Genomic DNA, 11459 nt, shown 5'->3' on the forward strand with positions numbered 1-11459 from the left:
TTCAATTTATCAAATCACAACTAAACATTCAAGGTAATTCCAACAAAATCAATTATACATAAACCATAATTGAAATCAAAATTCTTTACTATTCAAAAACCATTCTTTATCTCAAAAGTCATTCTTTATCTCAAAAACCATTCTTTATCTCACTAACTATGTAAGACTAATCCGAAAGGGCCATCTTCGTGGTGATTCTAACTCTCTATGGTCAAGGAGGTCGAATCATCATGCACAGTACACACCACATTAATGAAACTTCTAAAAGGGCCATAACAAATAAGAACTTAGATCTAACCTCTAATAAGAGGAGAATCTAAGCCTGTGCACGTACCATGGTAATCAAAACACAACTAACTCCACTGTCTTCTCCACAAATGAGAGAGACAGGTAATAATCTAGTCAAGCATCTATAGTGAGATATAAAACAATATCACAATCCTTTTAGGGAGCATAAATCACAAGATAATTCGATTCAAAGTCAATTCTAATAACCAATAATTTTTATGCTCATCACAATTCAAATCATAAATTTGCATTTTTCCATGCAAATTGCCCATCACAATTCAAAACATATTCTATCACAATTTTCCAAAAACATAATTTATTCTATTCACAAAAATGCTTAATACTTGTGGAAATACCATTTCACAAAGCTAAATTCATACATACTATAACAATTTCAATAATCATTGAATTAAATCCAATGCTTGTTAAACATAATACATAAGAAAAATATGTCATTTAATCATATGAAATATTCAGAACAAAATCAGTTAAAAACTAGTTGTGCACAAACCTCTGATAAATGCCTCTTGGCTCTGACTCAGTGTTCCTTATGCTTCCCAACATTCTTATCAACTGAAACACACAATTTAAAGTGTTTCAGTACTCAATGAATTTGTTTCTAACAATAAAATCCAATATTTAAATTTTCTTGGTACTATTCCCTTCAATTCATTTCATTAGTCAACCTATAATGTTGACCTTTGATGCACTCTAAGTGAGTCAATTCCAATGTTACCAATATGTCACATTTTATAGCCCTTTAGTGTTGGTATATGTTACCAAATTTATTTTCAAGTGTATTGCATTTTATTGTAATTTACCGAATTTTGGTATACTATTATGACCTAACCGAACAACTTAGTTCTCCCAGTTTTCGGGTTTCGGTCCAAACTAAAAACTTGTAGGTCTATATCTTATTGCACACGGGGCAAAATTTCAGGTCATTCTGAGTTGTGTAGACCAAGTTATGGTCAATTTACCAATGCTGGACAGAATGCACCAAAATGATAACTTTAGGTCATTTTTAGGTCACTTTTGGTTTGGCCAGTTTTGTTACCTAAACTTGTGTAAGCTATTTGGCTTGGTTCTGGCCATTTCTGGGCTTTGGTGTCTTCATAAGAATTGTAGATATATGTCTAAGCTATTCATGGTAAAAATTTCAGGTCAGTTGGACCTGTTTTGAGTGAGTTATGGCCAAAACACTAACTACTGTCCAAATGATCAATTTTTAGGCTTTCAAGTCACAAATCCAGATTTGGTCATTTTTCAAGTCACCTTCTAGGCAGAATTTTGGTAAGCTTCCTTCATGAAAGTTGGCACATTTTGTGCCTAGTTTCACCTTCAATTGGTCTCATACCAATTGGAGTCACACACTTAAGGTTCTAAGCCAAAACATACACTGCCCTACTATACACTTCTCATCACTTACCAATTACATATTCAACACTTACCAAATTACTTCCTTCATGCCAATTCTGGTTTGTACCTTACCATTAACACCTTTAACAACACATTTTTTGTCATTTTGGACAGCTTGTAACGATTCTCAATATGCACACTATAATACAGAATTTTCTAAAGTCCATTTACATCATTTAACCACATAAACATACCCCATTTACATACCCAATTCCAAACCATAAACAAGCAATACCTTATTACACACTGCATATTCAATATCTCTTCTCTTTAGATCAACGTAGGACTTCTGACAATCTGATGCAGCCTTGAGTCGATCTCTGATCAATCTGATCTTTTCCTCTGTCTGCTGAACAATTTCTAGCCCAATCATCTTCCTTTCACCTACTTTATCCCAACATAGGGGAATTCTGCACTTTCTGCCATATAAAACTTCATACGGAGGCATCATAATGCTTGATTGGTAGCTGTTGTTATAAGCAAACTCAATCAAAGGCAAGTGTATATTCCAACTACTTTTAAACTCAATCGCACAAGCCCGTAGCATATCCTCCAATATCTGAATTACCCTCTCAGACTGGCCATCTATCTATGGGTGGAATGTCGTGCTAAAGTTCAATCTAGTTCCTAGGGCTCTCTGAAGACTACCCCAGAATCTAGAAGTGAACATAGGATCTCTGTCTGATACAATCGATACTGGCACTCCATACAGTTTTACAATCTCATTTATGTACAATATGGCCAATCTCTCCAACTATAGTCCATCCAGACTAGCAAAAAGTGAGCAGACTTGGTTAGTCTATCAACTATGACCCATACTGCATCATGACTATTCTGTGTCCTAGGAAGTCTCATCACAAAATCCATAGTTATCCGCTCCCTTACATTGTTTCATAGGGTGCCATTTGTATGCTAGCTTGACACTTATTATTGTATACAAAATTTATTAGTGGGAGGTAACTGTCCCATCTCCCCTCGGATTCAAGGACACAAGTTCTCAGTATATTCTCAAGGGCTTATTACATTTTACAGGTTATTATTATCATTTCATTTCATTATTTACAGAAACTCAATGAGTTTCAGAATTTACCTGAATTACTTGTTTCGACTATCCATCCGTCTGAGGATGATAAGTCGTAATGATATCTCTAAACATATAGCAATTACTATGGTACAGGTAGTTCACATTATTGTAACCGATTTACTGACTCCAGCTACCTTACAAGTGTAGTCTTTCGACAGGCTAGTTCTGAAGTTTTAAATTTCTGACTAAAATTTTCACATTTATTTCCTGTAATAGTACTCTATTCGGGCGTAACTGTATCAATTTATAGATTACTTACAAATATTCTTATTTTATTGTACCATGAGGAAGCACGTAGCTCTACACAATAATCTCGTGTTGGTACTGTAATCTACAGCTTACAGTACAAACATCGAGAATATTACATAGTCACTACGTTATAACCTCATGGACTAGGTTTTCTAACATCTTATCTTTCTCAAATCCACTAATATCCTAAGCCGATTCTGATTACAATATCCCTTGACAATTACTAACAGTAACATCTTTGCCCTCATCTAGAGCAATTCTATTACTGTAACTTACTTTTAGATCCTCTTGCCTTACATTAAGTAGGCTCGCCAATTAGCTTTATAATTTATGATGTCTTAGAAAATACTTTTAGCTAACAATTCTTTCAAAATTAATGTCAATCATACTTGTTATTATAGTTTTTATCCTAAAGGACTAGTCACTAATACATCAAAATTCATTCCCATGTAAAGGAATAGCAACAGAACATATAGTTCTAGCACTAGCACACAACTAAGTAGTGCTGGGATCAAATAATAACTAATTGTTTCTTTCAAAAATTAAGAACTTACCAGCAGCGACATTCAAAGTTTCTGTTCTTTCTCCTTGGTGCATAGTGGACGCTCTGACTGATGCGCTACTATGTTCAGGTTGATTCACTGTGTTATGGTTGTGAGGAGTGCCAACTTTATTTCTATCTCGACCTTTACTGACTGTCTGTGAACTTTGGAGAGTAGATCAAGGTGCTCTAGTACAATCTTTAACAAAGTTTCCAAGCTTTTCACAGTTATAGCAGGCTCCAGAGGCCTTATGACAAATACCTCCATATAGCTTACCACAAACATGGCAAAAATGAACAGAATAGGAACTTCTGGTTGTTCGACAACTAGATCTTGATGTTCTCTACCCTAATGATCCGCCTCTGTCATATCCCTGAGCTCGGGGTTCCTCAAATTCTTTTCTCTTCCCCAATTTACTGTTCAAGCTCTGACCCATAGGTTTCTCCCTCTTCTCCATTTCACACTGCCTTTATGGGTCTAGGGTTTGTACTTGAGCTTGAGCTGACAGAGTATCATCCATTTGTTGAAAGAAAGTGGCCATTTGCTAGGCCATTTGTGTAGTAATCTGTACCAGTAAAACTGGTATAGTCGGGCCTTCGACACTTTGTGGGGCTGGGGCCTCAACTTGTACTTCTGCCATCACAGACTATTCTATTGTCTCATTCTTCTCTTCCATATCTTTTCACAGGATTTTCTATTCCTGTACAACCAACACAAGGAGATTACTCTCCATTAGTTCATATGTTTGATGTAAATGTACTATATGTATCAAACATTTGAGTAGTTGTATTTACCGACAAAAAGATTTCAAATTCACAGTTCGAAATTTATTTTAAAACCATTACTCTGATACCACAAATGTAATGGCCTGGCCCACTAGTGATATTATTCGTTCTGGGCCGAAGCCCTCACAGTTTTAAAATGCGTCATTAGGGGTTATGAACCACCAACTTATAAACCCAGCATCTCTCCCATGTTTTGCCGATGTGGGATTTGCCTAGGGTGTTACAAGAAATGGCACGGGTATTTAAAACCCAAGCTGCAGATGAACTATGAACATCATCAGTATCTAAATAACAAGATATAGACATACCTTCTAAAGGTGTATCCTTTTTATCCTTCAAAGAAGCAAGATACTCTGGGCAGTTCCTTTTCCAGTGCCCATCCTTCTGGCAGTGGAAACACTTTCCTTTGCCTCCATTAGCTTTGGTCTTCCCTTTCTGTTTGGCTATCTTCTTGGAAGGTCTTGGAACTTGAGGTTTCTTATTCTTATTGCCCTTCTTCTTTTTGGACTTTCCAACATAAGAAGAAGATGCAATCAAAGCTACCTCTTTTTCTTTATTGCCCTTCATATTCTTTTGGGCAATAACCAACATGTTAAGTAAACCATCCAAGGTGTATTCTTGCTTAGTCATATGGAAATTTGTCACAAAATTCCCAAAACTCAAGTAGGGACTGAAGGATCAAATCCGTCTGCAGTTGGAAATCCATATTAAAGTCAAGATGTTCCAGCTGCTTTATAAGCCGAATCATCTTGTGGACATGATCCCCAACATTCTGCCCCTTAGACATCCTCATTCGAAATAGCTGCCTAGATATCTCATACCTAGCATTCTTGCTATGCTCACCATACAACTCTTGCAGGTGAAGGTGAATCTCACTTGCACTTTGCATATTTTCATGTTGCTTTTGTAACTCATTACTCATATAAGCAAGCATGTAACATTTGGCTCTCATATCATGCTCCTACCACTTGTCCAAAGTGTCATATTCCTCTTGAGTGGCCTCTAGTGGTAAGAGACCAGGAACCTTTGAGTGTAGAACATATCCAATACATTCTAGGTTCAGGACAAGTTTTAAATTTCTTAGCCAATCAGAAAGATTAGGTCCCGTCAACCTATTGTGATCAAGTATGCTCGCAAGTATATTGGATGGGGGTGGTTATTGTGTGCTCATTATTCTCAAAAGAATAACTACAGAAAATAACTAGATTAATTAGTAAATGTATCAAGTAATTAACCAAAATGATTATGGTCTTTTAATCAAATTGGTCCTCTCATTAACTTGGCGAATCCTACACTTCCAAAGTAGGAAACGGAAATCCTAGTTGGATGGATTTCTATTGGGTGATTGAATTCTTATAGTCTTATTGATCATCCTCAAGCACATCCATTATTGGAATTACAATAAACTATAAGTGAGCAACTCCTTACCCATCACATCTCATGTGATGTTCAATCATTTATCTAGCCCCTAATGCTCAAAATCTCAAACACATCCATTATTGATTTATCTTGCATTAGTTAAGTTGATCCCATTGAGCCAGTAAACATGCAAATAATTTTAATGTCCTCAGGCACATCTATTATTAGCCATCAACTATTTACATATTTACAACATCTCATGCTTAACAATTTTTCTTAAGAAAATCTCTTAAATTAAATGCATCACATGCAAGTATTTAAAATTTCTTAAAATAATTGCCTCAATGGAGGGCCCATGATATAATTACTTTAATTATACCATTTTTAACTTAATCATTTGTTTGGAAGATTTAGTGGTCGGCTTAATTACTATTTTGGTCTCACTTTGCATATTATCCAATTTGCATGTATATATTATATACTTGCATACATTCCCATACATCTCATGCATACATGGATAAACAAATAATATGGTATGATCATGGACTTCTAAAGGATTCAATTCTGAGCCACCAAGAATTGAATCAGGGCATTCCTAGGTGTATTTTATTCATTCATTTTACAAGAGTTGCTGAAGGAGTACATAATCAATAGTTGATCTTGATTTCCTCCCATTGGTCCCACCAATGCTCTTGACCTCCTTCATCTTCTTGCAATCCAATTACATTGTAATCCTTGGCATACCAAGGAAAATTTACAAGATCATGGACTTTAATGTCCTCAAATAAATGAAATTACAACCCAAATTATTACAACACGTATAATACATGCCACTAAAATAAAAATTAATTATTTTACAACCCAAAGAAAATAAAAGAAATAAATCCAATCACATTGGTCTTTGATTGTCCATAATCATCCATCATGCATATTACCATTTAACAATTAAATAAAACATACATACTAAAATTAAATTGAATATCTCATATTCAACTAAAAAATTCATATTTGAATCTCATTCAAACAAATTTAAAAATTCAAATTTGAATCTCATTCAAACAAATTTAAAAATTCAGATTTGAATCTTATTCAAACAAATTTAAAATTTCATATTTGAATCTCATTCAAATGAATTTAAATTTAGAAATACCTTGAAAAAAAAGTTTAATAAATTAATTGTGTGATTAAAATTCCTAATTAAATAATTTAATTAGATATAGGCCTAAAGATATACAATTAAAATTCCTAATTAAATAATTTAATTAGATATAGGCCTAAAGATATACAACAATTGTATATTGAACCCAAGAAACCATGCGCACCATTGAGGTTAGCTTCATTCTCTTGATGCCGCCACCTCTTTAATGCATCCAACCAGCATTAGAGCAATCATAATTTGATCAAATCACACAATTAAATCTCATAAACAATCCTAATAGCAAATATAGTGGCTCTAATACCAATTGCAGGAGCGAAAGCATGGTGATTAGTTCATTAGAGCATTGAATTTAAAAATTTTCTTCTAGGGTTTCATGCATCATGCCACATCTCTTATGTGCCTAATTAATTTCAATGCTCAATTGCATATTAAAATACTTTTAATATTATTAGGATCTATCTTTGCCATTCAAGATTATGAATTAACAAATTAATTCATTTAAACCCTAGTTTAAAAGAGGAGTTTGAGCACTAACCTCTTTGATGCACTATGGATGCAATTGGCACCTTTAGGAAGCACCTAGGACCCCACGTGTTATCCTTTTAGCTTGTCCACACCAAGATCACCAATGAGCAGCCCCCAAATTAGCTTCTCAAGCCTTTGCCAACCAATTATAATTTCGGTTTTTACCTTTAGAGAGATCGTATGTGTGTATAGGATACTAGAAATAATTTCTAGCAATTTTAATTCAAAGGAATTTGGGTTATTCTCTTTGAATTGAGTGAGAAAAGAAGAGAAAAGATGGTGAACCCTTTGTGCCGTCCACTTTTAAAGAAGAAGAAGAATGATTTGTTTCTTCTTTCTTTTCCTTTTATACATAGGTCATTAAGTCACTTAAACCCTATGCCACATGTCACCACCACATTGCATCTTATTTTTAATTAACCTAATCATATTAAGCCAAGTGTCAAAGCTAGACTTAATCTTGACTTTGATCACCTTGCATGATAGGAAGACAAATGGCAAACTTATATGATGCCATGTGCCACCATCTCATGGTGCCACATATCACCATGTGAAATGACCAAATTATCCTTATGTAATAATTTTGAGTTCTCAACCCAAAATCATTATTTCTCCTCTTCAAATCAATTTATATCAAATATAAATTAATTAATTAATTAATCTCTTTTAATTAATTTTTCACAGTTAAATCCATATTTAAACACTTTAAATAGAAATTTGACTTGTAATATACATCCAATAACTTAGATTTTGTTTCAAGCCATGCTAGGGACTTTGCAATCTCATTGCAAACCAAACTTATTTAATTAATTAATTAATTAAACTCTTTAATTATTCAATTAAATCACATTTTAACTTGGAGATTAACTTGTGTATGTGTATGATTCACTGGGCTCATCACTAATTGGCAATGAGATATGATATCAACTCTTAATATCATCAAAATTCTTTCTTACCATAAATGATTTCTCTAAATCATTTTAGACATCTCATAGACCATGGTTGACACCTAGCATAGCGTGCCATGGCCACCCAATTAGTAACAAGGAATACCTTAAATGAACCTATAATCATATGTTACCATGCACTAGAATCTCTCAGTTACAAAATCTCAATTCGAGCAGGAGTCATGGTTTATGTCAAACCCCATTTGCTATGAATATTATGTTTTCTTTTAATTCCAGTTCTTGATTAATTAGATTTTCTTGTCAAAAACTCTTTTCTGACTAAATCTGTCTGTCCTGGCCAGGAACTTGAAACATCAAGAATAATTAAATTAACATAGGATTTTATCCCTATTTACTTAGGGTAACAGATTCCATCTTAATCAACACCTATATCCATATACAACTAGTAAGAGCCAAAACATGCCCATATACCTATACACAGTACAAGTATGAAAGCAGTATCAAACTCAAACCACCTATATACAAGATAATTGTGTTATCTCAGGTCTAAAGATTATATGCACTGATATGATATATGACAATGCATTGACAAGAGTAAACTCCATGTGCTTGTCATATGCATCACTAGTTCGGCCTACTTATCATGTATAAGTGTCTATCATATTTGTTATATGGCATGAGACTCACTATTCTATCTTATTTATATCTCATATAAATACCTTGGGAATAAACATGATTACAATCTTTCTGGATAAGTCATGTTCTGTGTGAAGTATCCTCGATTGTAAACCAATTTATGATACTTTGTGCTGGAAATACTGTCACTCATATTCTTAACAACTTATGAATAGAATTTCTAGCAAAATATTAATGGACCTTTTCTATTACACATAAATACATTATGTAAATGGAAAAGTGAAATTGCCTTTTATTAATAAAATATATACAAGATACATACTAAATGATATGCTCTAGGGCATACTACTAATACTTCCCCCATTACCTTTCCACTTCTTAAAATAACCGCATTGCATTGCTCCCTTGCATTCTCAGGTTGGCTAGGAAGCTTCCCAAAAGCTTTACTATTTGAAGAGCTAGCTTGTTGAGCTATTTAATTCTCTAACATCTTGTTATGTGTTGCCATTTTATCCACTTTAGATGCTAATTGAGAAATCATTTCTTGTTGACTTTGATGGCTTGCTAATAGAGTCTTAATCATGGCTTCCAATCTAGCTGTCTTGTCTAGTTGTGCTTATTGTGGTGGAGTAGGTCCATTTTAAGGTTTAGGAATTCTAGGAGGAGGACCTCTTTTCTGCTGAAAATTCTGATGTTGTTGATACCCAGAAGGTTGTTGAAAATTTTGGTGTTGTCCTTGTTTACCTCCCCAAGAGAAATTAGGGTGGTTTCTCCAAACTGGATCATAAGTTGCAGAAAATGGGTTACCACCTGGTCTTTGATTGTAGTTCTCCACATAATCCACTTGCTCACTTGAAAAATCTTGACCAAATGTGGGAAATTTAGTTGCACAGTTGACATTTGCAGCTCCAACATCTACTAAATTACTTGAACCTCCAACTGAAGAGTCTACTTTCATGCTTAGCTTATCCATCTTCCTTATCAAAGCATCAAACTTAGCATTAATTATATTCATGGCATCAAGCTCAAACATACCAGCTAATTTCTTAATCTCATTCCTCTCACAACACCACTGGTAGTTGTTATAAGTAATTTTATTTAGAGCAGAAAAAGCTTTATCTTCAGATTTTTCCATAAGATCACCTCTAGAAGATGCATCAATTGTACTTCTAATAGCTGGTGAAACTCCATTGTAAAAGTGTTGAACAAGCATCCACTTAGGAATCCTATGGTGTGGACATCTCCTTTGCAAATCATTATACCTCTCCCATGCTTCTTACAAGCTCTCATCATCTCTAGGTTTGAAAGAAGTCAGCTCATTTCTTAGCTTAGCTGTCTTGCTTAGTAGAAAATATTGAGCTAAAAATGGTTGAGAAAGTTCATCCCATGTTGTGATAGAACCCAGTGGCAAAGAATGTAACCACTCTCTAGCTCGGTCCTTCAAAGAAAAAGGAAATAATTTGAGTCAAATTACATTGTCAAAAACTCCATTTATCTTCAACATATCACTAATCTCAATAAAATGTGCTAGATGAACATGTGGACTTTCACTTGGACTTCCCCTAAATTGTGATTGTTGTACCATCTAACACAGTGCAGGCTTCAGTTCAAAATTATTAGCTTCTACTCTTGGTCTTGTGATACTTGGCGTGAAATTCTCAATGTTAGGATAGGCGTGATCCTTCACAAAATAGTTATTATTGTTGTTGGCCATCTCTTCTTGTAGTTGCTCTTGCTGTTGCTCTTGCGCTCTTTCTTATTGTTGTTGAGCTTTAAATTCAGCTTTTCTCCTCTTAGCTTCTGCTCTTAAAGCTCTTACTGTCTTTTCTATTTCTGGATCAAAGAATAAATTGATTTCTTCACTTTTTGTCCTTCTCATAAAATAAAAGTACCTGAAAAACAAAATAAACAAATTCTCAAAGTAAAATGGTAAAAAAAATTAAAAATAAAATAAAAATAAAAATACCCAAATTAACCAAAGAAACAATCGTTCAATATCAAACAAAAATCAATTCCCTGGCAACGGCGCCAAAAACTTGATGGGCGAATCCGCAAGTATATGGGTCGTACCAAGTAATAAAGTGATAAGTTAAGTATCGTTCCCACAAGGATTTGCCGTTTGAGTACCAAACTATGAATGCAGTGATTATTTGGGCTTATGATTAATGAATAAATGGTAAATGTAAATGAGCAAAGTAAATTGATAAATCTAATTAAAATGAGTAAAGAGCAAGCAAATAAATTCTAAATATAGGTGCAATTGAACGAAATTAATAACTAGTAATTTGAATCAAAGTCTAATTATGATAAAAATGATTCCAGAGTTGGGGGTTTATGCATAAATTAATTGGGATTTGTCTTGGGTATTCCAATTTTAAGGGAAAACAGAGTTTGAAGGTGAATGATTTTTAATTCTTTTGATATCTTTTTCAAGTAAACCAAAGTGTGTTCTAAAATAACCAAACCTACTTTCGTATGATGTTTTATTACTTTAAAACCCATTAA

At 34.0% G+C, this 11459-nt stretch overlaps 1 non-coding gene across 1 annotated transcript; it reads left to right on the forward strand.

Annotated features, from left to right (window-relative positions):
- The first annotated feature begins 10177 nt into the window (after positions 1 to 10177).
- On the forward strand, positions 10178 to 10284 carry LOC131183479 (small nucleolar RNA R71). Its single transcript, XR_009151534.1, has one exon. It is a non-coding gene; the product is annotated as a small nucleolar RNA R71 (small nucleolar RNA).
- The last annotated feature ends 1175 nt before the right edge of the window (positions 10285 to 11459 follow it).

Source organism: Hevea brasiliensis, chromosome 9, assembly GCF_030052815.1.
Source record: "Hevea brasiliensis isolate MT/VB/25A 57/8 chromosome 9, ASM3005281v1, whole genome shotgun sequence".
NCBI classification, from domain to species: Eukaryota; Viridiplantae; Streptophyta; class Magnoliopsida; order Malpighiales; family Euphorbiaceae; genus Hevea; species Hevea brasiliensis.